Source organism: Pteropus alecto, unplaced genomic scaffold (assembly GCF_000325575.1).
Source record: "Pteropus alecto unplaced genomic scaffold, ASM32557v1 scaffold98, whole genome shotgun sequence".
Taxonomy (NCBI): Eukaryota; Metazoa; Chordata; class Mammalia; order Chiroptera; family Pteropodidae; genus Pteropus; species Pteropus alecto.
This window is the reverse complement of record NW_006443570.1, coordinates 6,863,782-6,881,419: the sequence shown is the minus strand read 5'-3', so window position 1 is coordinate 6,881,419 and position 17,638 is coordinate 6,863,782. Positions and strand designations below refer to the sequence as shown.

The 17,638-nt window shown below is 40.5% G+C and overlaps 1 protein-coding gene and 1 pseudogene across 2 annotated transcripts in view; one reads left to right on the top strand and one right to left on the bottom strand.

Annotated features, from left to right (window-relative positions):
• Positions 1 to 219: 219 nt before the first annotated feature.
• LOC112473222 lies at positions 220 to 338 on the bottom strand (annotated as a pseudogene).
• A 15,963-nt stretch (positions 339 to 16,301) lies between these two features.
• The window catches only part of CA10 (carbonic anhydrase 10), a 435,157-nt gene continuing 433,820 nt past the window's right edge, over positions 16,302 to 17,638 (top strand). The window contains exon 1 of one of the 2 annotated variants that reach the window (XM_006924847.1): positions 16,302 to 16,392. The gene's annotated coding sequence lies outside the window, so the exon portion shown is untranslated. Of the gene's footprint in view, positions 16,393 to 16,512; positions 17,041 to 17,638 lie in introns of those variants that run through there. The other variant, XM_006924846.1, reaches the window with a different exon arrangement.

Here is a 17,638-nt window from a genome sequence, read left to right as displayed (position 1 = left end):
TAAATAAATATGCATGTATATTGTGTATGGACACATATGTACATATACACACATATACATATATTCTTCTCCCACCCCAATGCTGTCCACTGAAAAGGCCTTAGAAACAAGGACCAACCCAGGAGCAATGAGCACCCCCTACCACACAAATTATGGTCTTAAATACCAGGGCTCTTTGAGAAATTGTTGATTTTATTTCTTTCTTTTTTTTTTTTTTAACGCCTACAGCACCTGGTCTTCCTAGATGTTCTCCCATTCAAGTACTAACCAGGCCCGACCCTGCTTAGCTTCCGAGATCAGGCGAGATCGGGCATGTTCAGGGTGCTATGGCCGTAGACTAGAAATTGTTGATTTTCGATCTTGTTCAAGATCAGCCTGTAACATCTCATCATACCAGAAAGCAAGGAAATTACCATCGCTTTTTTTACTTACTAACATATTCTGAAAGCAAATAGAAATATTTTTTATTCATCGCTGTTCTGTGTTTATCCTAGTTTTCCCCCCATTAAAACTACAGAGGAGCGCGCGCGCGCGCACGCACACGCGCACACACACACACACACACACACACACACTTCATGAATTTGTGGTAGATAAATATGATTACATTTGAAAGGAGAGAAAGAGTAAACCCATTAAAAGTCCATTTAGATAAATTACATCTAGCATAGGGCCTGCTGAAATCCACGCTGACTTAGAATTGCTATTATATGCTATTGATAAACTTGAAGTCTTGGCCATTCAAGGGCTTTTCATTTTTTGCTTTGATTTCAAATCAATAGTGTTTTTAGTTTATTTCTGTTTTATTCACATTCTATGCTCTACTTTTCACTACTAAATTAAGAATATAGTAATTTTATGCTTTTATTAAAATCAATAAAAAATTACATATTGCCTTTAATAGAAATTATATAACATATATATTGCAATTATATACTTTATAATTGTATTAAGACCTGCCACAATTTTTTAAATATTTTTCTTTTTTAAAAGTTACTTTTATGTATTTTATGTTTTATTCATTGGTGCATAAATGTTCACAATTGTCTCATTATTAGAGACTATGTTTTTAATTGTAGAAAACAACCAGCTTTTATCCATTCAATATTTCTTACCTTAAATTCTACTAAGCTGGAATAAAAAAATTTCACCTATGCCCTAATTTTTCTGCTGCATTTCTCCTAAGGAGCATAGCATTGAACTTCACATTTTATCCAGTCAGCAAGTTTGATGAGAGGGATAGTTCTCTACCTATAGAATTTCTGCAGGGATAAATGCCCCTAAACCAGGAAAATTATTCTTTTCACCTCAGTTATGATACAATAAAGGAGAAGAGCCTGACTACATACTCTGTTGCCTCTTAATAAAAAGATATTCTAATGTGGTCTGTGGACCATTGCATCAGAATCACCTGGGATACTTGATAAAAAGATAGGCTGGAGGACTCCACCTCAGACAAGGAGTCTAGATATTTGAGGGAATGGAGTTCTGGCACCTGCATTTTCAGCAAGTTCCACAGGTGACCCCTGTGGTCATTACAGCTTGAGAACCACTGACCTAAAGAATAATGAAAAGGCATCACTAAAATACACTTTTTATCTCTTTGAACGATTTTAAAAGAAAAAATTCCAAATAATTTGTTCTCTGCACAGGAAGAGTTAAAGAATGGATAAAAGCTCTTTCACAGGATTATAGAAGAGATTTTTTCCCTATTCCCCTTCTCTTACCAACTCAGAATAGCAAAATACAAGAGGGTAGTATAGTGTTCAAATTTGCCCTCCCCCTTCTAGATTTTTCTCTCACTTTGTCTAAATGTTTTCCATTTTTACCTTCCTTCTGTCTTTAGTTATTGCTGCTTTCCTATTTATATTTCATGATCCTAGCCTATAGGATCTTTTGTATAAACAAACCAAGACTCTAGATATATATATATATCAAAAGGAAGAAAACACATATTTGAAATGATAACAGTGTGTTAACACGCTCTGATTACACAATCAAAGTTTCCTCTTTTTATTCCTATGCAATAGAGTTTCAATTTACCAGACCAAATATCTCAGTACTTTTGCTGTCAATCAATGAAGCTATAATATGTAATCCAATCATCATGCATTCTTTCCCCACTGAACAAACATTTACTGACTTTTTAGATTAATCTTTTGGCTGAAAGGACTTGAAACATTGTCAAACACATAGTGGTGGTATAATAACTAAATTGAGCCTCTTCTCTCTGCCCAAGGCATTAACGAGGCAAATTTCTGTTTATTCAACTCTGTTTATTAGGTCGGATCATCAAAATGGGAATCAGTGTAAGCTTTAAATAACATCTCAATTTGTTGGGTACATTCCTAATGGAATTTTATACACTTTCTCTTGGGAAATACTTCCCTTACACGCCCTTATGATACAAAATCTCTAGCAATGTCACTAATGGGTTCAACATATCTATTAGCAAATAAAAGTTGAGTTTAATTCTTAGAGACATTGCACAAATGACGTAAGTGAACTTTCAGGAAACATCTAGCTTATCCTTTAATTTTTACATATAAGGAAACTGAGGTGCCCACAGATGGAAAATTTTTTGCTCAAGGCCAAAGTATAAGTAACAAGGCTCAGAAAAGTATGACTTCTTAGAGTCTTGCGTTGGTCGTGCCATGCTGCCAATGGGATGTATCAGGTTATTATTTTTCACATGTCAATAAAACTTCTCTTTGGACCTACTGATTCTTTACCTGTTTGCAAAAACCATTATGCAAGCATTCCACCATAAAATCCTTAGCTCCTCTATTTCTTCCATCCCTATAACCATCAACAAATCTGTTAGATACTACCCTTGAAATAGATCCCCAAACAAACCACTTGCCCTAGTTCAAGGCCCTAACATTTCTTGCTGCGATATTGTGATTTACAAGATATTGTGATTTCCATCCTCATTTCTGGCAAAGAGCTCTTAAAACCCTTGGAGTTATCTTAAGTGATAAGAGCAGTAAGGTTTGTCTTTTGTTATGTTAATGAATGACTTTTGGAAAGCCGGTAGGTAACCTCAGGAAGGGAGCTAGTTGTCAGAGGAACCAACCACCCAACAAAGCAATTAGAGGGTTGAAGTTTTTAATCCCACCTCCAAGCTCAGGGGAGGGCAGAGGGGCTAAAGATTGAATCATCCACCAATTGCCAATGATTTAATCAAACCTGCTTATGTAATGAAGACTCCATAAAATCCCAAAAGGACGGGGTCTAGAGAGCTTCCAGATTATTGAACACATGGAGATTCTAGGAGAGTGGCCCTTCTAAAGTGAACATTGAAGCTCCATACCCTTTCCCCATATCTCGCCCTATGCGTTTCTTCCATCTGGCTATTCCTCAGTCATATACTTTTATAATAAACCAGTGATTTAGTGAGTAAATGGGTTTCCTGAGTGCTATGAGCTGCACTAGACAATCAGTAGAACCCAAGGATGGGGTGGGGGAACCTCTGATCTATAGCCATTTGGTCAGAAGAACAGGTAACAACAACCTGGGCTTGTGAATAGCATCTGAATTGGGATGTGGGGATCGTCTTGTGGCACTCAGCTCTCAAACTGTGGAATCTGATGCTATCTCCAGATAGGTAGTGTCAGAACTGAGTTGAATTGTAGGACACTTAGCTGGTGGCCTGAGTATTGCTTATTGGTGTGGGGAAACACCCCCACCCCCAACACACACATGCACACACACACACGAACACATAGACTGGAACTGGTGATCTGAACACCTATTTACTTGCCTAGTCTGCAGCTGTCTTTTCTCCCGGGTCATCTCCCTGCTTCCCTTCTCCATGGCTTCCCATCTACCATCACCCAGGTCAATTCTCTACACAGGAAAACAAGCAACCGATCACAAAATGATGTAGTCATTGACCAGAACACTGAGATGGATTCCCCATCCCTCTTGGAATAGCATCCAAACTGGTGATCACACCCTACAAGGTTTGATAGCATCTGATTCATGCCTATCTCCCTGACTTCATCTCTTACTAACTTTCCTCTTTCTTGTAAGACTAGAGCCACGTAGGCCTCTTAAGGTTCTTCAGATATGCCAAGCTCATTTGCTTCTGGATCTTTGCACTTGTTATTAACTCTGCCAGAAATGCTCTTCCCTCAGATTCTGCTAGTTCATTCCCAGCCTTTGTTCTGGTCCATAATTAAATGTCACATCTTTAGCAAGCCCTGCCCTGATCACCCGATCTCAAAGCACTACCCCTCCTCATCACCTGGCCATTCTCTGTTACTCTATTCTGCTTTAATTGTCTCCTTGACATTTATCTATCTGGTATTTAATTATATACTGATCCATTTATTACTCTCCAACTAGAATATAAGCCTCATGAGAACAAGAAATTTATCTATAGTGTTCATCTTTGATATCTTACTATCAGGATTACCTGGCATGTAGCAAGACCTTAATTAATATTTACTAAATAAATAAATAAATAAACATCATTGTTTTTTTTCACTGTCTTGTAAAAGCTAGAGCATGCGCACATACGCGCACCTGCACACAGACACACACACACACACACACACACACACACAAAACCTGCTGTGGTCAGATTACACTCAAAGTAATGCATGTAATTCTGGGTACACTGTAATAGATTGAGGAAGCCAGATACTTACTCTGAAAAGAAGAAAAAAAAGGATTTATGGAGAATATAATGAAAAATTCATTGAAAACCCGAAAATCTGCTACTTGAAAAAGAAGTGAATAGAGCATGGATAGAGCCCAGGTAAATGAAAATTTTGGAATAAAAATTACAGAAAAACAGATTTTAGGTCCTTTATAAGAAAGGACTCCTAACAGACATAAACAACCAAAAATAGAATGGGATACATTTTATGTGGAATAGTGAGCCCCCTCGTCATTTAAGGTGTGCAAGTACAGCCTAGACAACCAGTAATGGGAACAGCTATAGAGAGAGTTTTAGCATTAAACAGGTAGTTGTGGGAGATGGTCTGAGTGGTCCCTTCCAGTCCCAAGGTTCTCTGATACATGTCTCGTCCATGTTATCGCTATTCAGAATACTTCTGAGAGTCTTTCTTACAAATTGCTTTCAAAATCTGCGACTCATTTTTAGAATATATTCATTAATGACAACTTCAAGTCCACAGGAAAAAATGAGGGGTAAAGCTTATTACTACATTTTCTGTTTTTTGTTTTTTATTTTTTTGTAAAAATGGTTGTGTGTGACTGTAATATAGCCATTTTATTTCGGCATGACTTTTCAAGTCCATTTTCAAATAAGAATTTCCATATTATTTTGAGAAAGGAAAGAATTGTTGAAAAAAATCTTTTCTAAGATTCTTCTTTAGAAAAACAAAATTATTTGAACTTGCAAATTCTGCTCTGTGTGAATAAAAAACACACAATGGAAGATCCTAAGATCATCAAATTACATTATAATCTCACCTCTTATATAACGTTCATTAACATCCATAGTATATACACAGTGCCTTAACTAAATATCTCGTTTTAACTCTTTCATAACATATTTCTTACAATAATATTATTAGTTCCTCCATTTTGCTGATGTGTAAATTGAAGATCATAGATGTTAAGTAGTGTTATCCATAGTGACATAGCAAATAAAGGATAGCGTGCAGACCAAGTCCCAAACTGATGCCAGGTTCACGGTCATATTTTTCACCCATGCTCTTCTAGAGTGAAAACCTTCACCAACACTGCAGAATTCCAGGCCCTATTGAAGGTACATAGAAGAAATAATTCTGGGAGGTTTATTTTTTATTTCCCCTCAAGCTGTGTAATAAAAAGCCTCCTATTCAGCTTCCTTGGACTGTTCCAGCTATAAAGCACAATAAAAATTATGAAAATTATTCTCCTCTCCCATAACGTGGGCCTCTTCTTGCCAGTGTGTGGAAGGCAATGATGGACTTTTCACACACTTTATAAATTGTCACACCCTTGTTATTTCATTCCAAACTGTATTTACATTCCATGGTTTTATGTTAGCTTGGGTTGCTAACCCCCACATTTATTCTAAACTTAATTGAATTTTTATTACTCATGATGAAACTGCTGTTTTTGCAATTTGCACAATATTTCTCTACTGTAGGTTTTCATAACATACAATTATACTTGAATCAGAGCCTGGGGCAATTAATTATTAATGAATGGAATAAAGGTATTAATGTTTATCTGTAACAAATGAGAGAATACATATGTTTCCCTCATTTGTCACAGTATGGCCTGGATTTTGATGCCCTTTCTTTCCCTTAAATCAGTAAATTCCAATTGAGGGTTACCATAGATAGATTAGGTAATACTGAGAGACTTTCTAAATCAAGTTTTCTGTATTTATGTGTATATCTGTATCTATCTATTGATAGACAGGTAGATACACATACATGCATGCCTATATATATAGATATGCATACAAACATCTGTATACATATATACGCATATACATACATGTATATATGTTCATATATATGTATTCATACATATATGCAGTGTTTTGCGTTGACTTTTTCAGTAGATCCACTTGTGAAGCAGAGACACTTGTATAATCTCTTAGTTTTAAATATGAAGAAACTAAAGCCTAGAAATTTTAAGTGACTTACCCAGGATCACAAAACTTGTAGGTGGCAAAGCCAGTTCTCAACCCATATAGCTCACTGATCTGTCCACAAAAACCGAGTGCTCGGGAGCTGACGGTAATGGTCCCATGTATTTAGGGCTTACTCTGCACCAGCTACTTTGAATGAATTACTCCATTTATTCCTCAAAACAGCCCAGTGGGGTAGATATTAATTCACTCATTACAGTAAAAAAACAAAACTATTACAGAGTCTAAAAACAACAACTAAAACAAAAACTCAGACTGTGAAAAGTTAAGTAACTGGCCACATAACTTCTAAACGGCAGAGCAGTAACTTCGAACCATGTGTTCTGACTCTTATTTCAGTTCTCCAATCTCATCTTCATTACGTTTTTCCTCCTTGATAAGAAAAAGAAAAAAGTGTTTAGTTGACGAAAATCAAATAAATATTGCTTAAAATGTAAATATCTACTCAAATAATTGTCTGCTCTTCTTTACTTCACCTTCCTCACCCCCAACTCCATCCAAACAACCAAAGCTCATTGCACTGGCTACGGGGAGGGATATAGAACAGGACCCATGGGAATCATAACTTGGTATATACTAAGTGTCTATTATATGATGTTTCAAAATTCCTGGTTACCATGTTTCATGAAACACGTATGCATTTTCCAAATACAATTCCTTATAGATTTAGATTAATTAAAATTTTTAAGTATCCATAATGTGTGAAATGCTTTTATGTATGCTATTATGTGTAATTGTCTGAATTCTATATGAAAGATGGTTTTATTCTGCTTATGCAAAAAAAAAATGGTGGCTTGAAGTGCTTAAATGCCTTTGAAATCTCACAGCTGGTGAATGGTAGACCTCATAGTCAAACGCCAGCCTTCTAATTCAAGGTCCAGTGCCTCCTTACCTGCTGTGTTGTCCACCCGAGGTTAGCACACCTTTGAAGTTAGGGTGACTCACCTCTGCCATCAAGCTTTGCTATTATGGTTCATATTGGAACTCCTTTTCAGAGTTCCTATAACGGTTGCTATGTCTGTAAGGTCAGCTCTATTCCCTTTCTAACTCCGATCAAGTCTAATTCAGGGTCACGCTTCCAGACCAGAATACATCTCTTTCTTTTTTGCATTTACATTGTTATCTGGCAGGCTCTAGGGACATGGAAGTGAGGCATCATCCTTGGTGCTGCTGACTATTTGGGAGCTGGTCCCGGTCATGATTATGAGAAAGGCTCAGACTTTGACTAAGGCAAGGCAATCCAAGGTTATGAGATGCCTAATTCAAAGGTAAAAAGGAATAGTTTACTTAATTGTATAACTGCTTATTTTCACAGCACAGTAAGATTAACACAAAAACAAGTTGCAGAAAATCAACTATATATAAAGTTGTAGTTAAGGTATCAGAACTGCTGGTGAATCAGAGAGAAAGTACTGCTTCAGTCGCATCAAGTACTGTGAAAAGCAGCTGAGAAGCATCGCTTCATTTTCAAAACCCTGGATTATAACAATCGATGTAGCTCTACAACATTAGAGGATAATTTTCCTCCATCAAAGCCCTGTCAGTGTTGGAATAAGTGGGTGTGTCATTAATTAACCTATCATCCTCTAGTTCCAAATCCTTTCATAGTCTGCTCTGTGATGCTATGGTATCGAACACATTTCTGTTTCGTCAAGTGGTTCTCTGTTAGGTTTTTGCCAATGGGGCGGGGAGGGGGGCGGTGCTAGAGAGAGATAAGAAGGCAAGAAGCAGGAGAAAGAAACTGATTCATTCAGTTTTGCATCCAGTTATTGTGTCTCCTCAGCAACAGCTCTTGCTTCAGCAAGCAGCGGCTGGTCCACTTTCCAGTTTCTCCCAGCAGTCTGAACCAGCCTTAGCTGTGCCGCATCAGAGATAACAGCAGCAGCTGAGCCACACACCCTCCTCAGAGGTCTGAGTGACAGCCCATCCTCTGAGCTTCTAAGGAATCAGCACCAGTGGGAAGCACCTCTTGAGAGGTGTGGTCTCAGATCAAGAACCCCTCCTCCAGGCTTCTAGGTTCTGGCAACCCCAACATCTTTGCTTTGTCTCTCCAGCCATAACGATGATAGATGCTTCAGTTACTCTCTGTGCTAACTTAGTGTTTCCTGCTGGTTTTCTAGTCTCCCAATCCCTGTTCGACCAATTCTGGACATTAAATTCTCTCAGAAAAATAAATATTGGTTTTGTGTTCCTGACAGGACCCTGCTGAGTTCACTGGGTCTGCAGTATCTAATTTGGGTTTCCGCTGGGGTAGCCAGAACTGTCTTCTCCTCCATGGGGAATGGTTAGGCTGAGGTTCTTCAGTTACCTCACCTCTAGTACCTTCCCTATGATCATTGCTTCTCCACAGGGATCCAGGCTGACTCAAGGTTGCTCCCTGCTGGTTTAAAGTGGATAGCTGGTAGTAGGTGATGGAAAGCGGCTCTCCGCATGGAGTTCAGTGGCCAGTTTGGATGAAAATCAGTCTCTGAATCATTATAGACCCTACTTCCTTATACCCAATGAGCCCATCCAAGCTTTCCATCATTTGATTTTGTGACACTATCACCCTTCATCTCCTTAAGAGTCATTGTAATTCATACACATTAAAGTCAATTTTCTTTGAAAATGTTATGAAACTCTAGAAAGTAAATGAGACACTTTTAAGAGTGACACTCACATTCCTCTTAATAAGGAGCTCGATTCTCTTTCTTTGGTGAATGAGGACTATCGAACACGCCAACGCAAGTAGTTATCGATTAAACTGAAGCCAAGGGTCTGAAAAATATTAGGGCCACACTCCCACAATTACCACCACCTCCTTCTGAATTCACTTTGGCAAGAGGAGAAAATAGGGCTCATTCTGCTCATTTTCTTTCTAACAAAAAACCTGAAGTGAAGATGAAAGGATGCCAGTCTGTTTTCCATTTATGGGAAGGATAGTGAGAAATAGCCACCAGGAACTCCTATTTTATTATGAGAGAAGTTAGTGACTTGAAGAGAATGCTCTTTTTTTAATAGCTGATCATTTGAAATACATTTAAGATTTCATTCCCAACCATTTAAAATCCATTTTCTTAAAGAAATAATAATTTATGGAAGATTAAAATAAAATGTATTTTCAGGTGTATTTTCTATGTCATCCCCCCTCCCAAGAGGAAGGACTCAGCATAAGATAATATCAGCTCATAAGAGTTTTAAATAGTCATTAAAAGAAAGTATTTGAACTAGTGAGATGAAAACCATCACTTCATTGTAAGTTCATGTGGCATTTACCACAACCTTGATGTTTTATAGTATCTAACAATGGCACGTTTATATTTTTGTAACGAAGGCGCTAGTCTTACAACCTGCTTTGGTCTCGGCTGCCGTTAACTCTGTCACAGGGTTACAGCCGCTCATACCTCCCCTGTTCTCTTTGGCAGGAAGTTCTTTTTGATTTACTGAGTTTTCTCCTGTCTAGCAGCAGAGAACAGACTCAGAACTTTTGGGTTTCTTACCGTGATAACTCCTGCTTTATTAAATCCACACAGTGGTATCGGGGAGAAAAATTCTGCTGTTAAATTTGGATAAAAATCTGGAAATTCTATTTGCAGGAAAAGAAAATAAGCTAGATGTGGAGACCTCTATGTCAGGGTCTCATCCTCTGTGCTGATTTAGAAATGGGATTTCTTATAGAGCCTTCTAGTCGCGGCACTTCTCGCTTATTGAACTTCTTCGATGATTTGAATTAAAGGAATGTTATTTCACAGAAGCATTTGATGTTTAGTACCGTTGAGCGGAGAAAGGGGAACGGATACTGGTTTCTTAAGGGTAGACTGCAATGCTGGTGAGTATGTACCTAGGTCTGAGCGTGTGGCCAAGGAATCACTCTTTAAGTGTGTGTGGAACACACATGGACTCAAGATACTTGAGCTTTATGCATCTCACATAAGTATGAAAGACCTCACATGAGGCTCTTAGCAATATGTGTCAGTGTCAAGAGTGGGAAGGGAAGGAGGAAGGAAGACTATCAGATTTACTCTTGACCTGGGCCTCCAAATATTTGGGATGGGTCTGTCTGCCACATTCACTATTTGCAGATTTGCCTAATAAATAAATGGGACAGATGACTCTGTAATCCAGCACATAGAAAATGCTGAGTAGTGAACCAGAATGTGTTTTTCAAGGAAAAAAATTACAAGAGAAACTTAATCGTTGTAATTTTACTACTAATCATTGGGGAGGCAACATGAAAAAAAATCTCAGCAAATAATTTAAAAACCTAATGCATCAGTTGCTAATTCTGAAATTACTCAAGCTGAGATGGGGGCAGACTGCTGTCCTAATTAAAGCCTTTCTTTAAACTGGAGGACCGTTATGAAACTAAAATCTTCTGTATTGATCTATAACTGCTACCTACAGGTACTGCAGCTGGCTTAAGAAGAGGAAAGGATTCTTGTTTGTATTAAACCTCACTGAAAAAAATGTTTAAAGTAAAAGAAACACATACTACAAAGCCACACACACACACACACACACACACACACACACACTCTCACACATGATGGGGTGGAGTAGAAAGTTCACTGGATAGAAAACAAGAAATCTGGGAAAATCATCTTCCATTAAGTTGTATGGATTTGGATAATGTATTTATTTTCTGTGTTTCAGCTGCTGCAATGTGTTACTTGGTAACAACAAAAAGAATGATGGGGATGGGAAGTTGTTGGAGAGGGTAGGTCACTGAGAGGGTGTGTCAGCTGGTTGACATGAGAGCTGGACCAGGGAAATGAGAGGCTCTTTACCCCATCCCCTGTCCATTGAATGAAAGTTCCACCCACCAGTCTCGCCCTCAGGTTCATCTCAAGGATGCAGCCTTGAGAGAGTAAGGTGTTGTTGAGACCATCTGGAGAGTATACATGACTGAATCCAATTAAGCCATTATTAACATTTTAAGATTCTGGCAGACAGGTACAGAGATTTACTGGTCTTGTGTCCCCCCTCTCCCCCGACCAAAAACAAGCCTCATATGTAACTCCCTTGCTTATTAAAAGTGCCATCTACCAATTTGGAGTGCCCTGCCTCTTTCCTAGGTTTCTTCTTGCCCTCTGTGCATAGGGGCAAGTTTGCAAACCAACAAAGGTTTAAAAATAAGTGATTAGGAAGGTTTGAGTCAAGTTCTGCCTCTGCCTCTACTTCTGTCTGTATTTGAACTTGGACACATCATTTAACCTCACCTTGCACCTCTATCTTCTCACCTGAAAATTAAGAGGGTTAGACTAGATGAGGTCTGAAATCGTATTAATGTGTTCTTGAAATATACGATGAAACATTTACCACATATTCATGACAAAAAAGCAAGAAAGACAAGCAAATGAAGCTAATCGATTTTTTAGCACATTTACAGAATGCCTGCTATTTATTCATTGCAAATAAGTCTTCCATTTGTAACACATTGAGTTCAGGAGGCTAGATATTTGAGACAGATGAATTTTGATGAAAGGAAGAAAGGTAAAGCACAGGTTTCACTAACTTCCAAACCAAAACCCAAATCTTTAGTATCATTTCCTAGTCATTAATATTAGTATCATTTCCTAGTCATTAATCACCTCCAAACTTTAAATAGCAAATAAAACATAGTGTTTTATAGAAATAAAATGACCGCTATCTTCTTTAAAAAAATTCACTGTGTTGGTTACAAACTGTAATATGGATGAGAAGAAATCCTGTTTCAAAAATATAATGAGCACTGGTGGTAACCTATTATCAGGTCTGATGTCAAAGACAGTAAGTCACCTGTTCTCCTGGTGATATATGCTATTTCACCATCCTCACATCCTATGTCCAGAGAAGTGAACTGCGTCCACTCACATACGCTAACATCTCCTCTTGGTTGGCTCATTTATAGAGAACGAGGTCTCAAGCAAATGCCTCAAATAACTCACATGAACTCACTGTTGAAAAATATAAGGTACATTACTGAATAGTATTGAAAAGTGGAAAGCTTTTTTTTTCAGTTGCTTCACAAGAAGCTCCACTGGTCTACATTCAGTATTTTGCAAGTGACCCAAATGTCTACCTGCTTATTGTAGGCAGAATAATGCCTGCCCTCACCTTAGATCCACACCCTAATCTCTAGAACCTGTGACTGTGCTCCTCACATGGCAAAAGGGATTCTGCAGATGCAATTAAATTAAGGATTTGAGATGGGAGATTATCCTGGATTATCCAAGGGGCCCAATGTAATCACAGGGCCCTTATAAGGGAAAAAAGGGAGTTAGGGAATCAGAGAAGGAGATGTGATGATGGAAGCAGAAATTGGAGTAAAGCTATTGCTGCAAGGGAGCCATGAACAAAGGAATGTGGACAACTTCTCAAAGCCGGAAAGAGCAAGGAACAGATTTTCTTCTCGAGCCTCCAGAAAGAACGCAGCCATCCAGACAACGATGATATTGGCCCCATAAAACTCATTTCAGACTTCTAATCTCTAGGGTTGTAAGACCAAATCTTTGTGTCGTTGTAAGCCACTCCATGTATAATGTTTTGTCACAGCCACAACAGGAAATGCATACACTGCGTGAAGACCTCAACCTGCCTGCTGAATAGCACTTCTAGTCCCCTTTTGAGGTTCTCCCTCCTAATAACTCCTGAGGAGTCCCTATGGGGATGACGCATCTGTGCTCACAATCCATGTCATCACCATGGTCTTCACCATCACCCACTTCTTTCTTCCATATAGTTCTCTATTCTGCAATAGTCCGCTCTTTGTGTCACACTCTGCAGTTTGAGGTACCACCAAGAGCTTGCTCCTGTTCCTTCTACCATCTCCACATTGGTTTTAGAACTGCTGCAATCCCCCTTACCATTGAAGCCCAAGGGTTGGCACAGAAATTTTCCCACAATAAGTTACAGTGTTTATCAGTAGTCATCTGAATTGACAGCGGAAAGGAAGAATATTCAGAGCTTAACTTTTAACTAGTTACTAGAAATGATTACTCTCAGATAACTGAATCACATGCCAATCTTATTGGTTTCCCTTGGCATATGCTCCTGCCTTACTATAAGGCTTCCTTCCTGCCTAGTTCACAGTCCACATCTTAGCGGCAGATTCCAGCTTTCTTCTTGCCATTAAACATGTGCCTGAGTAGCCTCCTTGGCCGCTCATCCTAACTCAGTGAAAAGGAAGTATTCCTTGCTCAGCTCCACTCTAAGGCTTATCTTCCAAATCCTCATTTCTGTCCCAAGATCTGCTTCTCTCTAGGACTGACTGGATAATTTCTGCTACTTTCAAGAAAAATCTCCCCACTCAATAATAGGGGAGCATATCTTATGTCCCCAACAGAATAATTACATTACAACATAATATTCCAATACCTGTAAGATAGATAAAGATACAGATATATTAGAACTACTTTACACAACAGCTTCCAAGTTAAAGAAAGAACAATTGAGAAAGAAGGTGGATAAAGAACCCAATGGATTTTAATATTGTTCTCTCCTGGGGAATGCAACTGTAATCCCTTGCTTTCTATGGGACAGCTGGAGTTGGCCGTCATACTTGGGCTCAGCCAATATTTTCTGTTATATGTGCAACATACTTGCACTGAGTTTGTAGTGGACAAATGTAGAGCAGAAAAGAGACAAAAGACAAAGGCAGATATAATAAAGATTCTTTGTAGTTAAGACGTGTACAAGCTCGTTAAAATATAAAAATGCTAGAATAAATATTTTCTAGCTTCACAGAATTTCCCCCCCCCATGTCTTTTGTTTGTTTTGTGGGTTAAAAAATAAGCACTTCAAGAGTAAGGACAGAAGTTTCCTACTTACATGTTTTTAATGAGTTACTTTCTGAATTAAGATGGAGATTTTCTTAGAAAACAGGTTAAGCCTAGAAATGACTCAAGAAAATATTGATTTTTTTCTTCTGGAAAATTCTTACAGAAACTCAATGTTGAGGAACTATTGTGTTCAGTACTGTATTTCAAGAACAGAATTGGCATGTAGCAGGCACTCAGATTCTTTAATTGGAAACTTTCGATTACTCCTAATCTCCAGTAATCTTTTCTTTCTCCCATTTCTACAGTAGTTAAATTCTTACTCATAAGTTTAAAACATTCTACAGTAGTTAAATTCTAAACTGCATAATCTGCCATTACATTTCATCCTGCCTTTAATTTACTTCTAGCTGTGTCATGTGTGGACCTAGGCTCTACCTAAGTACAAAATGACCTTCTCAAGAGGATACTTTCATTTTACAGAGCATAAGAGGAGACGTTGTAGCATGGCCTCTGAGTTTGGAATGCCTGGCTATGACCTCTAAACTACTAATTAGTAGCTGTCAGCTTGGGCAAACAGCTACTCTGGGCCTCTGTTTTATCATCTGCAAAATATAAGTAATAATATTTCTCTCATATAGATGTTATGATGAGTTAATAATTCATGTAAGGCATTTGGCAATACCTGGCACATAGAAAACGATACATGCATGCAATTATTTTTACTTAAACAAAAACTATCATGAGTTGATAGTTTTTATTTTTGCGCTGTTTTTAAATTGAAAGTATATGGTGACAGAGAATGGATTAAATATTTCTGAGAGGGCTGAAGGTGAGTGTACAGGCTGAAAAGGGGAAAAATAAGTATTGTTTTTCTGGCCTTGGCTCTTAAGGCAAAATGTAGATGCGGATATAGTCTGTAAGCTTTTTGAAAGCAAGGATTATAGGTTTTCAATTACAAAACTCCAGCATCTTGCCACAGTGCTTGACGTATATAAGGCACGCACTTAATATCTGCATAATTCGTTAATAAATAAATGGGTCGTGGTATAAAAATCCAGGCACCCTGTTTCTGCTTCCAGAGAGCGCTCTCCTGCTAGCTACAAATTTGGCTCCCAAATGCAGAAGGGTAGGTCATTGTCCTTGCTTCCAAACCCTCGCTAGGTTGGAATCTGTTCATCTGTGGCAATCTGCTGTTTTCTCTCCTTTCAGAAAGTCCTCTCTTGAGGCGGACTTTCAAGGCACGGAGAAAAACAGCCCCCACACGTTTCTCAAATGGGCTAATTCTCACTATCTCATATTCTTTAATATTCTGAGGTCTCGGTGTCTTTCCTGTTGAGCCTCGAGCTCTCTGCATGAGAATCCTGGTCTTTCCACATCTAGGCCTAGATTTTTAATGCGTTGACCACCTGGAGTCCTTGGCCATCATCTCAGAAAACAGATCCCTCGGCCACACCTCCTTCTTAAAGAGGAGGCAAGTCTGCCGGCGGTCCTTTTTTCGAATCTCTGGAGGCAGCAGGACCACGCAGCTGTGGCTCCCAAAGTCTGCCCAGCCCAGGAGGCTCCTGTTGTTCGGCTCCACTCCCTCCCACATAACCCCCCGCCGCCCCAGCCACTCTGCAAAAAGCCTCGCCAGACTCCCGGGCAGTTGGAGGCAGTTCAAGAATCCTGGGAACGCTGCAGTGTAACTCTTTTGGCTCCAACACCACCCTCAGATGTCACACAGCGTGGAAGACTCGCTCAATTGACTCTGTGCGGATTAACGGCACCTTCTCCTTCCTCTCTATGCGTCCACCCTTTTTTGCGATTATTAGACCGAGACTCACACTGCAATGGCTTCTAAACATCAACAATAAAAATGTGCAAAAAAATCCCCTGCGGGTTACGTGTGTGTTTGCATTTGTTGTGTGTCCATCCGCGCTTGTGCAAAATCTCCAAACGTCACAGTTTGCAATTCGGACAAGCGCGCCGAAGAATCCGAGATCTTCCCAGGGATTCCCTCTTCCTGCCTCCTCTGCTTCAGCACTCTGAGAGGTAGGTCTGGGGCTTTCTCAAACCGCCGCTGCAGCTATAGACGCGACACGTAGCAGCTGCGACTTCCCCTCTTCTTTCGCTCCCAGCCCTCTCCTCAGTCCCGAGCGCAGGGTTTCCTTCCAGTTCCCCCGCATTTACAGTGCAAGCGGCTGACCAGGGAAAAGTGCTTCCCTGGCCTGCTGGTCGCTAGACCCCCGGACCCGCGGGACTCCGAGCTCCAGCCTGGGCGGTGGGTGGTGCTCCCGCCGCCCCCACCTTCCCCTGGGGACCGAGAAGCCGCGCGCTGGGCGTGTGTGCGCGCGCGCGCGCGGAATTGGTGGGGAAACCTTCTGTGGAAGCAGCAGAGTGTCGCGGGCAGAGAGCATTCTGGAGCTCAGCAAAAGCCTCCAAAGCATTTGAGCTTCCCGAAAGAAAGAAAAAAAAAAAAAGACTAAAAAGGAAAGAAAAGAAGGGAAGCCCATTCCCCTAAACTACGGGTTTCCAACAGTCTTGGATCCTACCGGAGCTGGGCAGAGGCGCAATTGGCCAGGGCCGCCGCTCGCACCCGGAGTTGAACAGACGCTTTTTCCCCCTTTCGGGTGGAGGGAGGTGAGGGACTTGCAGGCAAGAGTTGCACCTGCTCTAGGAACCTGCAGAGAGAACTCTGGGGTAAGTAATGTTCTGGCATTGGAGCGGAAAGGGGAGGGAAGGCGGGGGGAGAGGGACGAGAGGGAGAGGGCAGGGAATGAATTATGCAAAAAAAAAAAAAAAGAAAAGAAAGAAAGAAAAAGAAAAAATCCCCAATATTCCGCAGCAGAGGGAGAGCACAGCTCAACACTCCCAAGATGAGTCCTGCCTGGGGCTCCCGCGCCGAAATGGTTGGCGCGAAGTTCTATTAGAGGAGAAGAGAAACTCCCCAAATCCCCGAGGGTGACAGAGGCAGCCGGGGCGGGGCGGAGTCGCAGCCGGACTGGGGCCCAGGCGGCTGCCGCGGTGGCCCGAAGCTCCGACGCCCAGCGCTCTCGTCCTCCCAATGGCCTCGAGGAGCCTCACCTCCCCACCTCGGCCTTCCGCCTCCGCCTCCGGGCGCTGGCGGCCGAGCTCCCGTGGGGACCACAGCTGCGGCCAGGACGCTCACCTGGCCGAGCCTCCCCCCCTTCTTCCCGCCCCCACCTGCCCTCCTCCCCTCGGAATCAGGAAGCGTCGGGATCCGTAGGCGAGGAAATAACGACCCCTGCAGTTGCATTGCGGAAAATCGCAGCGGCGG